This window comes from Phoenix dactylifera, chromosome 14, assembly GCF_009389715.1.
Source record: "Phoenix dactylifera cultivar Barhee BC4 chromosome 14, palm_55x_up_171113_PBpolish2nd_filt_p, whole genome shotgun sequence".
NCBI classification, from domain to species: Eukaryota; Viridiplantae; Streptophyta; class Magnoliopsida; order Arecales; family Arecaceae; genus Phoenix; species Phoenix dactylifera.
The window spans coordinates 21536292-21552517 of NC_052405.1; the positions used below are offsets into that span (position 1 = coordinate 21536292).

At 41.7% G+C, this 16226-nt stretch overlaps 1 non-coding gene across 1 annotated transcript; it reads right to left on the bottom strand.

Moving 5' to 3' along the window:
• Positions 1–297: 297 nt before the first annotated feature.
• LOC120113201 lies at positions 298–403 on the bottom strand. The gene has a single exon (XR_005515004.1). It is a non-coding gene; the product is annotated as a small nucleolar RNA R71 (small nucleolar RNA).
• Positions 404–16226: the final 15823 nt, after the last annotated feature.

The following is a 16226-nucleotide window of genomic DNA, read 5'->3' on the forward strand; positions in this document are numbered from 1 at the left end:
CTGAAGTAGCAGCTGTACAATACGAAATAAAGTCTAGTGTGATCCAAATGCTCCCATCTTTTTATAGGCTCACCAACGAAGAACCATATAAACACCTAGATGAATTCCTTGAGATTTGCACCACTGTCAAGATTCAGAACTTCACTGATGATGCTCTGAAACTTAGATTATTCCCTTTCTCCCTTAAAGATAGAGCCAAACAATGGCTGAATTCTTTAGAAGTTAACTCGATTCATTTTTGGGATCAAATACAACAAGAATTCCTTAAAAAATACTTTTCCATAGGAAGAACGAATCAGTTTAGACGTGCCATTACAAGCTTCTCCCAAACTGAGGGAGAAGAATTTCATGAAACTTGGGAGAGATTTCGGGACCTAATCCGTAAATGCCCTCATCATCAAATACCTAAGTGGCAGCTAGTGCAATGTTTCTATGACGGATTGACTGAACGAAACCGTCAGATGATCGATGCTGCATGCGGGGGGACTTTCATGCTTCAAAATGAGCATGAAGCATGGTAATTATTTGAAAATCTTTATGAAAACTCCCTCCATCATGCTTCCTGTTCTCGTCAAGTACCCCCGAGTTCTCAAAGAAAAGGGACCATTTGTGAAATAAGTCATTCCATGAACCTGTCTAGCAAGGTAGATGCATTGTCCCATAAGATTGATAAATTGATGATAGGAGGACATATCGTTAGCTCGTCCCAAGCACAAGTGTGTGCTATCTGTTCTAGCCCATCGCACCCTATTCATGAGTGCCCCTTAGTGCCCCAATTCTCCGAACTCGTGCAAGAACACATCAATGCTGCTCAGACACAGCCTAGACCGGGTAATGACCCATTTTCCAATACATATAACCCGGGATGGCAGAATCATCCAAATTTTTCTTGGAGGCAGCAAGCTTCGAATAATGCCCAACCCTACTTCCAAAATTTTCAAAACCCGCAGAATTTTTATCTCTACCGTCCCTTAACTCAATTTCAACACCCTCCTCCTCCAACCCAAAGAAATACAGCCTTTGAAGAGAAAGTGTTGACTGCCCTTCAAGGTTTGGAGGCAAACACACAACTATTGCATTCTCACACGCAATCAATTGCTAAGCTAGAATCCCAAATGGATCAACTAGCCAATGCATTAAACAAGCGAGAGGAAGGTAAGCTTCCAAGTCAACCAATGAGTAATCCTAGGGGACAATACGTGGCTCAAGAAACTCGACTAAATCATGAGCAAGCCAATGCTTTGACTACCCTAAGGAGTGGACGTATAATAGATAATAAGGTTGGGGAGGGTAACAATAAGGAAGGTGAAGAAGAGGAGAGGAATGTATCACATGAAAACCCAAAACCTTCTTCAGCTAGTCCACCATCTGCCACAACCCATATTCCAAATGCTCCATTCCCTGAAGCACTTAATGCACCCTCTCCCTTTGGCAAGAAGGGAACTTCACTAGAAGAGATGATGGAGGTCTTCAAACAAGTTAAAATCAACCTCCCACTCCTTGATGCCATCAAACAAGTTCCCTCCTATGCCAAATTTCTCAAAGACCTTTGCACCCAAAAGCGGAAATCTAGGACACATGTGCCTAAAAAGGTCCTCCTAACTGAGCAAGTAAGTTCCATTCTCCAACGCAACACCCCTCCAAAGTTCAAAGATCCTGGTGCTCCCACTATTTTCTGTGTCATAGGAAATAACTCCATCGACCGAGCACTCTTAGATCTAGGGGCAAGTGTGAATCTTCTACCCTATTCAGTCTACGAAAAATTTGGGTTAGGTGAATTAAAACCTACCTCGGTGTCCTTACAATTGGCTGATCGATCTGTGAAGATACCACGGGGGATGATTGAAGATATTCTTGTCAAGGTAGACAAATTCTATTTTCCAGTAGATTTTATCGTCCTTGATATGGAACATGTGCCCAACCTAAAAAAACAAATCCCTGTGATTCTTGGTCATCCCTTTTTAGCGACAGCCAATGCATGTATCAACTGTAGAACTGGGGCAATGGATATATCATTTGGGAACATGAAAATTAAGTTGAATGTGTTTCATGCCGCCGACCAACATGTGAGGGAAGACAAGTGTTGCCTAATTGACGAAATGGATGATCTTGTAGAGGATGCCCTTCCCTATATCTTAGCAGATGACCCCCTAGAGGCATGTTTGGCCCATTTTGACATTGACAACTTTAATATAGACAAGACCATAGAAGAAGTTAATATCTTACTTGACAATCAATCTCCCATGAGTTTCCTTCCTTGGAAGATCCGACCTGAACCTCTTCCCCCCATTGCTAGCGCACCACTTTGTCCTTCCATTGATTCTCCACCTAAACTTGAGTTAAAGCCACTTCCGACAACTCTTAAGTATGCCTTTCTAGGACCAGAAGATACCCTCCCTGTAATCATCGCGGCCAACTTATCTACTGAATAGGAGGGTAAACTTTTAAGGGTACTAGAAGAGAATAAACATGCCATAGGATTGTCTGTAGCCGATTTAAAAGGGGTTGACCCCTCTGTTTGCATGCATCGAATTCATCTCGAAGATGATGGAAAGCCCACCCGAGAAATGCAAAGAAGACTCAATCCTAACATGAAGGAGGTAGTCAAGAAAGAAGTGGTGAAGTTATTAGATGCCGGAATCATTTATCCAATTTCTGATAGTAAGCGGATAAGTCCGACACAAGTGGTACCCAAGAAATCAGGTATCACTGTGGTTGAAAATACGGAAGGAGAATTGATACAAACATGCACAACCACGGGTTGGCGCGTGTGCATTGACTACAGGAAACTTAATTCAATGACTAGGAAGGACCATTTTCCTCTATCTTTCATAGATCAAATTTTGGAACGGTTGGCTGGTCAAGGTTTCTACTGCTTCTTAGATGGTTATTCTGGATATAATCAAGTACCTGTTTATCTGGACAATCAAAACAAAACCACTTTTACTTGCCCATTTGGGACATTTGCATATAGGAGGATGCCTTTTGGACTATGCAATGCACCCGCAACTTTTCAACGATGCATGATGGCCATTTTTTCAGATATGGTGGAAAACTTTCTAGAAGTGTTCATTGATGATTTCTCAGTTTTTGGCCTATCTTTTGACGATTGTCTGGATAATTTGACCTTAGTGTTGAAAAAATGTAAGGAGACCAACCTAGTATTAAGTTGGGAAAAGAGCCATTTCATGGTTCAAGAAGGCATAGTTTTAGGACACGTCGTGTCCAAGAGGGGCATTGAATTAAGTAGATAAAGCCAAAGTCGATCTTATTTCCAATCTCCCTCCACCCAAAACTGTGAAACAAATCCGATCATTCCTTGGCCATGCTGGTTTTTACCGTCGCTTCATTCAGGATTTCAGCAAGATTTCCAAACCCTTGTGCAATCTTCTTGCTAAGGACACTCCCTTTGTCTTTGATAAAGCATGCGAGGAGGCATTTAAAAATCTTCGCTTGAAATTAACCACTGCACCTATCATACGGCCCCCTAATTGGACCCTTCCATTTGAACTAATGTCTGACGCATCCGACTATGCCATTGGGGCAGTTTTAGGGCAACAGCTAGATAAGGTACCTCATGTCATCTACTACGCTAGTAAAGCACTCTCAGATGCACAATTGAACTACACCACCACTGAGAAAGAATTGCTAGCTGTAGTATTCGCGCTAGACAAGTTTCGATCTTACCTATTAGGATCCAAGGTTACCGTATTCACTGATCATGCTGCCCTTCGACACCTTCTTGCAAAGAAGGACACCAAATTCCGTCTGATTCGATGGATTTTTTTACTACAAGAATTTGACCTAGAAATTCGTGAGAAGAAAGGAACTGCAAATGTCGTAGCAGACCACTTATCTAGGATTCTTCTTGAGCCCTCTAAGAATACCTCACCCTTACATGATGCTTTCCCAGATGAACAATTATTTGGGGTACAAGGAATGAAAATGCCATGGTTTGCAAACATAGTAAATTACCTTGCCATAGGACGAATTCCTGATGATTGGTCAACTCAAGACAAGAACCGATTCTTTTCACAAGTAAAGTTCTATTATTGAGATGATCTCGATCTATTCAAGTATTGTCCCGATCAAGTAATCCGTCGATGTGTCCCCGAATGCGAATTTCAAAGTATTCTTTCATTCTGCCATTCACAAGCTTGTGGGGGACATTTTGGAGGTAGAAAAACTGCAGCAAAAGTTTTACAGAGTGGATTTTATTGGCCCACACTTTTCAAAGATGCCCATAACTTTTCCCAAACTTGTGAACGGTGCCAACGGATGGGTACCATCTTCCGTAGAGATATGATGCCTCTCAATCCTATTTTAATTGTAGAAATCTTTGATGTATGGGGTATTGACTTCATGGGCCCTTTCCCACCATCCGTTGGTTTCGAATATATTCTTGTAGGGGTTGATTATGTTTCAAAATGAGTAGAAGCTGTCACCACTAAAACTAATGACTATAAGGTTGTGGTTAAATTTTTACATGAAAACATCTTTTGTCGTTTTGGCACACCCCGAGCCATCATCAGTGATAGGGGATCTCATTTTTGCAACCGGTCTTTCGAGGCTTTGGCTCGCAAATATAACATCACCCACAAAGTTGCTACCCCATACCATCCCCAAACAAGTGGACAAGTCGAGGTGTCCAATAGGGAGTTAAAACACATCTTAGAAAAAATGGTACGTCCCGATAGGAAAGATTGGTCTCAAAGGATAAATGATGCACTCTAGGCCTACCATACTGCCTACAAAACTCTTATTGGCATGTCTCCCTACCGATTAGTTTTTGGAAAAGCTTGTCACTTACCAGTAGAACTTGAACATAGAGCTTTCTGAGCTATCAAAAAGTTTAACTTAGACATGGCAGTAGCTGGTCCTCACCGAAAACTCCAACTAAGTAAACTTGAAGAATTGCGCAATGAGGCTTATGAAAATGATAAAATTTATAAAGCAAGGACTAAGGCTTTTCATGATAAAAATCTTAACCGTAAGTCCTTCGAAGCTGGTCAAAAGATTTGGCTATTCAATTCCAAGTTGCGACTCTTCCCGGATAAACTTCGCTCTAGGTGGGATGGACCATTCGTAGTGAAAAAAAATTTTTCTTATGGTGCAGTAGAGATCCAACACTTTAATGGTGAACATGTTTTAAAAGTCAATGGCCAAAGGTTAAAACCTTATGTGGACTGTGTTACCGATGGGCAATTGATCGAATCCCTTAATTTGACGAACCCTGTTTATCAAAATAATTAAGGATGCACTATGTCTGGCTGAAGACAATAAACTTAGCGCTTGTTGGGAGGCAACCCAATTCTCTTAGATTTTTTTTAACATTGAGGACAATGTTAGGTTTAGGTTTGGGGGTATTTTTAAGTATTTTTTTATTTTTTGTTTTGTTTGCATCTCTTGCATTCGTTTTCACTTCATAATGTCAGGTTTATCAAAAGAAATAAAAAATAAAAAAATAAAAAAATCTTTTAAAAAATTGTGTTCATTTTTATGATCTTAAAAAAAAATTAAATATATATATATACCTAATTTCTATACATGAATGCGAGAATGATAAACACACAGGGTATATAAAATCTAAAAAGCCCAATAACTAGTCGGAAGTAATACAAATTTAAGTTCTTTTTATTAAGTCTCTCTTAGAGAGTTGTAAGCTAATTAATACTTTGGAATTTTACTACACAATGGGCGACTCTTCTAAGGTCTAGGCTCGACATTATGTTGAGAGTATGGTAGCAACCTTAGACCCTGATGAATCATACTTATCTAATCCAAAAAAAAAAAAATCATCATCAATGAAAATGGATTTAGTCAGGAACATCGAAAAGGGCTACCTATTGTCAAAGGTCAAGTGGGCTTGTGATGAGGACTTCGAGCATAAGTCCGTAGGGGAGTCTTGATGCCCGACACCTTATGCCAACTGGTGTGAGAGTTGTCGACTGATTGCTCGTTACACGGAGAAATCACCACAAGAGTAAAAGTGCACGATTTATATATCTTTTTGAAAAGAATTCTTACCTTCAATAAAAAAAAATATTAAGAAAAAAAAATGCTGTATTGACCTTGAAAAAGACAATAGTGTGAAAGCCGTCGTTGTAAAAATTCGAGTAAACTGGAATATTACAGATAAAGCCCGTGAGGTACTAAAGTAAACATCCACAACTCTCGAAATCCTGCAGATAAGATGATTTTGAATCAGTGAGCAGGTCCTTTCGACCAATCCTTGGAAACTACTAGTATTAGCAATATTTTGGAGATCCAAACTCTTAGCTTGTATATGGTCTAGATTTCACCAAGCACTCTAGTATAAATGAGTCTTACAACTCCCTAAACGGAAACTTAATGACTTTAACTTAGATTGCATACTAATCTAGAATTTGGGCTGACTTAGTAAATAAAACCGTGTGTGCTTTGAAATTCTTATCATTTATGTATCTTAAATTAGATTTTAATTAAAAAAAAGAGTTTTTTTAGCTAGTATGCACTTGGAATTTGAATTTTCATCAATCGAATTAAAAAAAAAAAACAACAACAACAACAACAAATTAATCATAATAATAAATGATATTGAAGTTTGTGGGTATCTTCTCTGAAAACCCTCACGAGACTATAACTCGTCCACTAGGGTAACCTAGGGGTTTAAAGCCTTGTTGCATATGGTAAATGCAATCACGATGCCTGCGAAAGTGAGTTAGAGTATTTTCTAATTTTATTTTGCTCGAGGACTAGCAAAACATAGATTTGGGGGTGTGATAAGTGCTTAATAATTTATAATTTAGTTATCTTTCCATAGCACTTATCAATATTTTTAAACTAATAAATACATATTTTACCATGAAATTGAATAAACATTGAATTAAATTTAAATTATGGTAAGAGGTAAATAATTCTTTTCTTAAACCAGATTCTGAACTTGTCTCTCTCTTGATTGCAATCTTTAATGAAAACTACAGAAAAACATATAAGGAGATTGTGTTGACCCGGCTAAGGTTATAATTAAATGGGCTTTGGTCCTGATTAGATTGAAAGTTATAATTGTATGAAAAAATATTTGATTAACCCTTTTTATTAAGTTACGGTCCTGCTTTTAGCCTTGTTGAGTCTGGTCTGAAGCAGTTTAGCAAAAATTAAATTTAAACGATATTGGGCTCGAGAGTAAGTTCAAGCAAATCAACGATCATGACCCACCTCAAACCCAAAGTCAATTCCCAACCAAATTCATTACCTGTCTTCATATAAAATTTATAAATTTAAAACAAGAAAAAAAAATAATGAATATAATAAAATAAATAAAAATAATTTCGGGAAGAACCACTAGATTCACTATTCATATGAATAGTGTTCTGTGAAAACACTGTTCATATGAACAGTATTACAAAAAAAAATATATATAACTAATCCTACTGTTCATCTTCTTCCTCCCCGTAAGCATCCCGACTGTCCACGGCTTCCTCCCGTCGAGCCCGCCAGCCAGATCCGCAACCCGATCCTCCCTCAGCCGCGTGCCAAACCCAAGAGGGAAATCAGCCGGGCGTCTTCCGCATCCAACTGTGGCATCATCTTCATCCCCGGATGTTCCGCCAGCGACCACTCCTCCGCTGCAATCAACGAGCCGCTCCAACCGCCAGCGACCACTCCTCCGATCAGCCCGTTCCAGCCTGAGAGATCTTCCACAAAATCTTCCACGCAGTGCAGCCTCTCTTCCCAGTTCCTCCGCCTCTTCATCCGCAGCTGAGATCCCGCTCTTCCGCATCAGTCCTTTCCAACTGCAGCCAACATTTCCGGATTCATCTCCTTCCCAGCAGCCGGTAACGCAGCTCCTCCCGGATCGGCATCCGTCTCTAGCTCCGTTCCCGTCTTCTCCGAGATCCCAGACTCCCATGATTCAGCCACCCAGCCAGCTTTTTCCGGATTAGCGCCTCCATCCCACGGTCAGCTCCAGCCGATCCCATGGATTCCGTCCCAACGATCACGCACGTGTTCTTCCTCCTCTCCACGCGAAATCATGGATCCACCGTTGGCTGATTCTTGGTGGGGATCTATAAAAGGAAGAGGGGAGAAGAAAGGAAGGGGAGCTCGGTTGAGAAAACAGGGGAGACCCCCTATTTCGGTGAAAAGAAGAAGAAAACCGAGAGGGAAGAAGAGAAAAAGAAATAAAAAAAAAAGAGAGAAAGGAGGGGGAAAGAGAATAGTTTTGGATATTTTGGAAAAAATGGGAGGTGATCAATTTCATTTGAAGATGGGAGGTCGTCCGGAAGCCATGCTCGGCTAAACGTCTAGTCTAGGGCTGGATGAAGCCCTAGCAATGTATCAGGGCATTGTAGTTCTTATTTTCTTTATTATTTTGGAGCTTGTTTAAATTCTTATCTTCAATAAAATATTTCTTTTATGATATTTAAACCTTGAGCATGCCATTTACTATTCATATTTGCTAAAGTAGTCTAAGATGATCCATGCCTAGAAAGATGAGGTGTGCTGCACCCTAGGTTAGCATAATTCGGTAGACATTTCATGCCATACCTAAGATGGATCTTCCTAAACCTCTTTATGTTTTTATTTTAAAAGGCTTGTAGCCAATTTGCATGCCTCTCCAAAAGATAAAAATTAAGAACACAGTCCCTAATGCAATGCTAGGCGGTGGATTCCAAACCCTAGATCCATCTACTTTGATAAATTTTAATTCGTACTCATAGATTAATTTAGTTAAATCAAGTTAGCAAATTCTTCTTTTTGATTTATTATTAAAGAAAAATAACTAGTCTCCAATCCCTGTGGACCGACACCCGTAATCACTATCCTACAGGATACGTGCTATTGCGTGGTTTACTTTTGAAATTGAAAGAACCGATCAGGGCTGCATTTGAAATGGGCAGAAGAAATGGGAGCTTAATCGACGGAAGGAAATCACGGAAGAGCTGCTGGGTGCTTGGATCACGGTGCTTGCAGACGCGGAGGCTTGAAGCGTGGGATGCATCACCGGCGGAAGAAATGGTGCTGGAGGACCGCTGCAAACGGATGCTGGGAACTTGGACTGGTGCTAAAACTCGGAAGCGGGATCGCTGGGAAGCCGCCGCGGGATCGTCGAGAGGACGTCATTCACGGACGCGGAGTTTGGATCGCGGACGAAAATGAGATGGGAGCTGATCAGGAAGGTGGTCCGTGGCTGGGGCACTGCGGGAGGAAGAGGGAGACGTGGAGGATGCCGATGATGAATCACGGAAGGGTTGGGATGCTGGAGGAGCCGCCGCAGGATGAGCTGGGATTTGGGGGAGGTGGATCCGTGGATGATCACCGCTTGAAGAATGGAATTTTCTTTGCCCTCCTGAGGTGGGAGCTGGGAGACACCAAGTTCCGTCCAATCAGTCATATAGATAAAATTTAAAAAAAATAGTGTGATATAAAATTTGGCTTGTAGACCGACGGACTCAGTTCGTCATGGATCATCTATTCTGACTGGAGGTCAAGTGCAAGTCTTTCAAGTCATGGGTCACCCAGCACCTCATAGTTATGATATGGCCAAATTAGATTTGCCCAAAATTCTTTCCCAAAAGCACAAACAAAATGGACCCGATTCGGACCTAAACCCGACTCGGACCCGACCCGATCTTCAACCGGGTTGGATCTGCGAAGGGATCCTTCTGAAGTCAAATTTGTACTCAATGTGCATTTTATCTCTAATTTATGATAATCTGTATCAAACCCAAATATAATATTAATCTAGTGAATTTATCATTATCCGTTAGCAATAACACTAATTTTAGTGACATGTAGATCGCACTTTTGTGCTCTCATCATACCCCCGAACTAGCTTATTGCTAGTCTCTAGCAATTAACAAGCAAATGATAAAATGAGGGCACAAAAAAATGTAGTCTAACTTATGACTTTTTTTTTTATTGAAGCTAAATACACAAACTAAGATATGTATCCATTTTCGTACGGAGTCACGATTGCACTTAGCACGTGCAACAAGCCTTTAAACCCCTAGGTTACCCTAGTGGACGAGTGTTATCTCGTGAGGTTTGCAGTGAAGTTACCCACAAACTTCATTAGTCAGAGATTTCTAATATTTAACTCAAAATTTGAACAAGTATTATTGTATGAACTTAGAATTGCAAGGACAATAAAGACTTATTGCTATCATATTTAAGCAGACTCTAACTCAAGTTCCATTACTCCCATCTATCTGCTAACAAGTCAAGAATGTAGTGAGGTGTAAGATAGTATCATATAAATGAGTGGCTATAAATGAGTGGCTTTCACTTACTTCCACATGATCACTCTAATTTTCAAGACTTTCTAGAGTTAAATGGTAATGAACACCCCATATTTATTTATTTATTTATTTATTTTTATCAGACTGAATGCTAAGAAGAATGACTTGTGCAATACCTAGTCTTATTAAGCTTTCTAGCTGATCCATGTAGCGAGTGTTAGGCCAATGACTCCCGATCCAGATGGCTCAGGGCACTAGGTGTAGAGACACCCTAACAGGCTTAATAACTCAAGTTAACTAGGCTTCAAGGCCAAATTAGTCACTCAGAGTTTAATTTCAATCATCCTCACCTTTTTACGCGAACATTCGTTGCTTGCCAGGCAAGAGGCCCGGTTACTCAGTGAGAAGACTTAAAATAAACTCTTTTTTTTATTTTATTTTATCTCTTTTTTTTTATTTTTTATTTTTTATTTTTTTTTTGATTAGGGTGTTCATCACACATATAACTTTAAATTATTCTGAAGATTAAAAGTATTCATATTAATTGCAAGTATACATACTCCACTATTCATGTGCTTACGTGTAGGTGCTAAATCATCTTGTATCATGTTAGCAGAAGATAGGTGGGACGAAAACTCAAGCTAGAACTGCTAGCACATTCCTTAACTCACAGCTATTATCAAAGCAATTCCTAGTTTGTACAACCAAAAAGATTAGAGTTTGAGTTAAAAATTTGAAATCCCCTAAATTTTTTATTTATTTTTTTTGATTACATAAAAAAATCAAAAATATTCTCACCCCCATACTTAAATCTAACATTGTCCTCAATATTAAAGAAAATTTAGAGTAATAGGATAGAGGAGAAGTTACCTGATATAGGTAGGTAAATTGACAATTGGGGCAAAATCCCCCAAACTTGCATGTTAGTAATTTATTGAATTTTTTTTTAAATAGAAGATATTTACATGTTGGGTTGCCTCCCAAGAGCGCTAAGTTTTATGTCTTCAGCCAAACAATTCTGATTCACTCAAAATAGACAGGGTCGGTCAAAAGTGTCTCCTCGACTTTTGGACTCAGATACTCAAGGTATGGTTTTAAACGATGTCCATTGACTTGAAAGGACCTACCATCCTTGGTATTGCATATTACTACTGCACCATGCGGGTGTACTTTCTCTACTGTGTATGGGCCAGTCCAGCGAGATTTAAGTTTTCCAAGGAATAGATGTAATCGAGAATCATATAAAAGGACTTTTTGTCCTGGGTGAAATTCCTTATGAATGATCATTTTATCATGCATGATCTTCATGCGATCTTTGTACTTCTTGGCACACTCGTAAGCATCGTTTCTAATTTCTTCAAGCTCATCGAGTTGAAGCTTCCTATGTTCTCCCGCTTTGTCAAGATCGAGATTTAAATTTTTAATCGCCCAATAGGCCTTGTGCTCTAACTCGACAGATAAATGGCAGGCCTTGCCATAGACAGTTCTATATGGAGACATTCCAATTGGTGTTTTGTAAGCCGTCCGATATGCCCACAGTGCATCTGTTAGCCTAAGAGACCAATCCTTCCGAGATGTATGAACAGTTTTTTCAAGGATGGTCTTGATCTCCCGATTGGAAATTTCGACTTGTCCACTTGTTTGTGGATGATATGGTGTACTGACCTTGTGATTAATGTTGTACTTTCTCATAAGGGATTTAAAGATTTTATTACAAAAATGTTTCCCCCCATCACTAATGATAGCACGAGGGGTGCCAAAACAAGCAAAGATAGACTCTTTAAGGAACTTGATCACCACTTTGTGATCATTGGTCTTACACGCAATAGCCTCAATCCACTTAGACACATAGTCAACAGCTAGGAGTATGTACTGGTGCCCAAATGACATAGGAAAAGGACCCATAAAATCAATACCTCAAACATCAAAGATTTCTATGATTAAGATCGGGTTCAGGGGCATCTCATTTTTTCTTGAAATTTTTCCTAGTCTTTGACATCGGTCACATGCTTTACAATACTCGTGTGAGTCATGAAATAGTGTGGGCCAATAGAATCCACATTGCAAAACCTTTGCAGCCGTCTTTTTACCACTGAAATGACCACCACAAGCGTGGTCATGACAAAAGTGTTGGGGTATGTGGAGACCTTTGGTGATGAAGAGAATTGAAGAAAAATCAATTCTGCATAGTTTTCTGTCTGGCGGACTGTCGGAGTCGACTCGAGCTTCAGTCGAGTCGACTCGGGAACAGTCGAGTCGACTCGAGGTCCATCAAGTCGACCCGGGAGAAGAAAGGCCGAAAAACCATGTTTCTGTCTGGACTGTCAGAGTCGACTCGAGCTACAGTCGAGTCGACTCGAAGCATCGTCGAGTCGACTCGAGCCACAGTCGAGTCGACTCGAGATCGTGCCAGTCATACTGGAAGTTGTCCAGACGTGCCCGAATCGACTCGAACTAAAGCCGAGTCGACTCGAGCTCGCGGAAATCATACGGATGAGTTTTCTTTTGATATTTTGTTGGCGTTTCGACGGCTATGATCATCTAAAGGTCTTGAGACTATATATAGGACTCATGAGAGCCCTAGGGTATAGCGATTGGCCGTATATTTGAGAGAGACTCTTGTTTGTGAGGCTAGGGTTCTAGAGAAGAAGAGGATTGGGATCCTACTTCTTGTGCAAAGGGAATTCTGTGTGAATCTCTTGTAGAGCGATCTCGTGTGATCGTTCGGGTGTGTGCCATCTCTGTAATCTATTCATCCTAGTTGAGATTTGGAGCGGTGGAGGACGTAGGCTATTTGTAAGCGAACCTCGTTACATCTTTGTGTTTGCTTTGCTATCTTCTTCCTATTTCTTCTTCCTTTGGTTTGATAATCCGCTGCGGTGCTCAAGTGTTTTACCCTATTGATATCACGGGGTAATCTTTTGCCCTTCGTAGGGATAAGCGAAGCGGTGATCCTTGAGTCCGGTGTCAAGGGAGCGAGAGAGTTATTCTCTCTTTGTTTTCCGACGTTGGTGGGCAGTGCCGGTGTGAGTGGGTTCCGGTGCGGTCGGACGCCAACAATTGGTATCAGAGCTATTGGTTTTCTGCAATGGCGGATGAAGGGAAGTTGCAAATTGAGAAGTTCAATGGAACGAACTTCGGGTTTTGGAAGATGCAAATAGAGGATTACCTTTACCAGAAGGATCTCTATTTACCTCTTGGAGGTAGAGCGAAGAAACCAGAGAAGATGTCCGATGAAGACTGGGAGGTCCTCGATCGGAAGACGCTCGGCACCATAAGATTGTCACTTGCATCCCAAGTGGCATTCAACATCAAAAACGAGAAGACGACGATGGAGTTGATGGCAACATTGTCGCGGATGTACGAGAAACCCTCAGCATCAAACAAGGTATTTCTCATGAAGAGGTTGTTTAATCTTCGTATGAAAAATGGCGGCAGCGTAGCAGAATACCTCAACGAGTTCAATGGACTCACGGCCCAGTTGGAGTCAGTGGAGATTAGTTTTGACGATGAGATTCGGGCATTGCTAATTCTCTTCGGATTACCTGATAACTGGGAGGGCCTGGTGATGGCGGTGAGCAACTCTTCGGCAACGGGGAAGTTGATCTTTGATGACGTTGTGGGAGTGCTTCTGAGTGAAGAAGCAAGAAGAAAATCTTCTGGAGCTGCGGAGTCGTCTGGAAGTGCACTAAACACCTCTGACCGGGGAAGACAAAAGAAGGACGGTCGATTTCGAAGCGACTCGAAGTCGAGATCCAGCAGGTCTCGAGCACCTCAGAACAAGGGAGCGAAGTGCTGGAACTACGGGAAGATGGGGCACTTTAGGAGGGACTGCAAATCTCCTAAAGGGAAGCAAGGCGACCACACCGAAGGAGTCAGCAAGGATCTGGCAAATCTTGCTGAAGACGGTGACATGGATGCCCTCGTTCTATCTTTATCTACCGGTGACGAGTCTTGGGTGATAGACTCGGGCGCGTCCTTCCATGCTACATCCCAACGGAAGCTTCTTGGAGGATATGAGAAGGGAGACTTCGGCAAAGTCTACCTAGGGGATGGAGAGCCTTGCACCATACAAGGAAGGGGAAGCGCGGAAGTGAAGTTGGTTTCTGGATCTTCACTTGAGCTTGAGGACCTACGGCACGTGCCTCAACTGCAGAGGAATCTGATCTCTGTTGGAGAGTTGGCGAGCAAAGGGTACAAGACTACTTTCACAGCTGATCAGTGGAAGGTATCCAGAGGTTCGTTGACGGTGGCTAGTGGCAAGAAGATTGGGACACTTTATGTCGCCAATGGCACAGAAAACTCTATTGGAGTTGCTCCAGCAGATGTGGACACCAAGTTATGGCATTGCAGACTTGGGCACATGAGTTATCAGGGACTGGAGGTGATGCACCAGTTGGGAAAGCTGCAGGATCTCAGGAGTGTTGAGATGGACTTCTGTGAGGATTGTATTCTCGGAAAGCAGAAGCGTGTTTCATTCAACAAAGAAGGTAAACCTCGGAAGCAAGAAAAGCTAGATCTCGTGCACACGGATATGTGGGGGCCTGCACCGGTTTCTTCCATTGGTGGATCTCAGTACTATGTTACTTTTATTGATGATGCTACCAGGAAGCTTTGGGTGTTCTTCTTGAAGCACAAGTCAGAGGTATTTGGGGTCTTCAGGAGATGGCAGGCAATGGTAGAACTCGAGACAGGAAGGAGGTTAAAATGCCTGAGATCAGACAACGGTGGTGAGTATTGTAGCAGGGAGTTTGAGGACTACTGTGCAGAGGCTGGGATCGTCAGGCAGAGGACAGTTCCAGGGACACCACAACAAAATGGAGTTGCTGAAAGGATGAACAGAATAATTAATGAGCGTGCCAGGAGTATGAGGATACATGCTGGATTGCCACAGCAGTTTTGGGCGGAAGCAGTTAACACTGCTGCCTATTTGATCAACAGAGGGCCATCAAAGAAACTTGAATTTGGGATTCCTGAGGAAGCATGGACAGCAAAGAAGATTGATTTGGCGCACTTACGAGTATTCGGTTGTACCAGTTATGTCCATGTTGATTCCAGTCAAAGAAGCAAACTAGACGCCAAATCAAAGAAGTGCATTTTCGTTGGATACGGAGGTCAACAGTTTGGGTATCGGTTTTGGGATCCCGAACACAGGAAGATCATTCATAGTAATGATGTGGTATTCAATGAGAAAATGCAGCAGAGCACTGAATCAGAAACAAAACCTGTTGAGCCGTGTTTTGTGGATCCTGAAGAGGAGTCTACAAATTCTGGTCAGAAGACTCAGTCAGAGCAAGAACCTGAAGTATTGGCACCCCCTCCACAACTAAGAAGGTCCACTCGTAGTACTCATGGGAAGCCTCCTCAAAGATATGATGGGACTCTTAGTTATTTGCTGCTCACAGATAATGGCGAACCTGAATGCTTCACGGAGGCATTGGAGGTTGATACCAGGAAGGAGTGGGAGTTGGCCATGGATGATGAGATGAAGTCATTGGAGCAGAATCAAACGTGGGATTTGGTGGATCTGCCCAAGAGGAAGAAAGCACTGTCAAACAAATGGGTTTGCAGGCTGAAGGAAGAGCAGAATGGGAAGAAGCGATACAAGGCCAGGCTGGTTGTAAAAGGGTTTCAGCAGAGAGCAGGTATCGACTTCACGGAGATCTTTTCTCCTGTAGTCAAGATGAGTTCTATTCGGGCGGTGCTGAGCATGGTGGCAGAAGAGGATCTTCACTTAGAGCAGCTTGATGTGAAGACGGCTTTTCTCCACGGAGATCTCGATGAGGAGATATATATGCAGCAGCCGGAGGGATACATTGCAGCTGGCACGGGTGACTTGGTTTGCAAATTAAAGAAAAGCCTCTATGGTTTGAAACAAGCACCCAGGCAATGGTATCTCAAGTTCGATAGCTACATGCTTAAGATAGGATACAGGAGATGTCAAGAGGATCACTGTTGCTACTTCCGGGACTTCGGTACATCTTACATTATCTTGCTATTGTA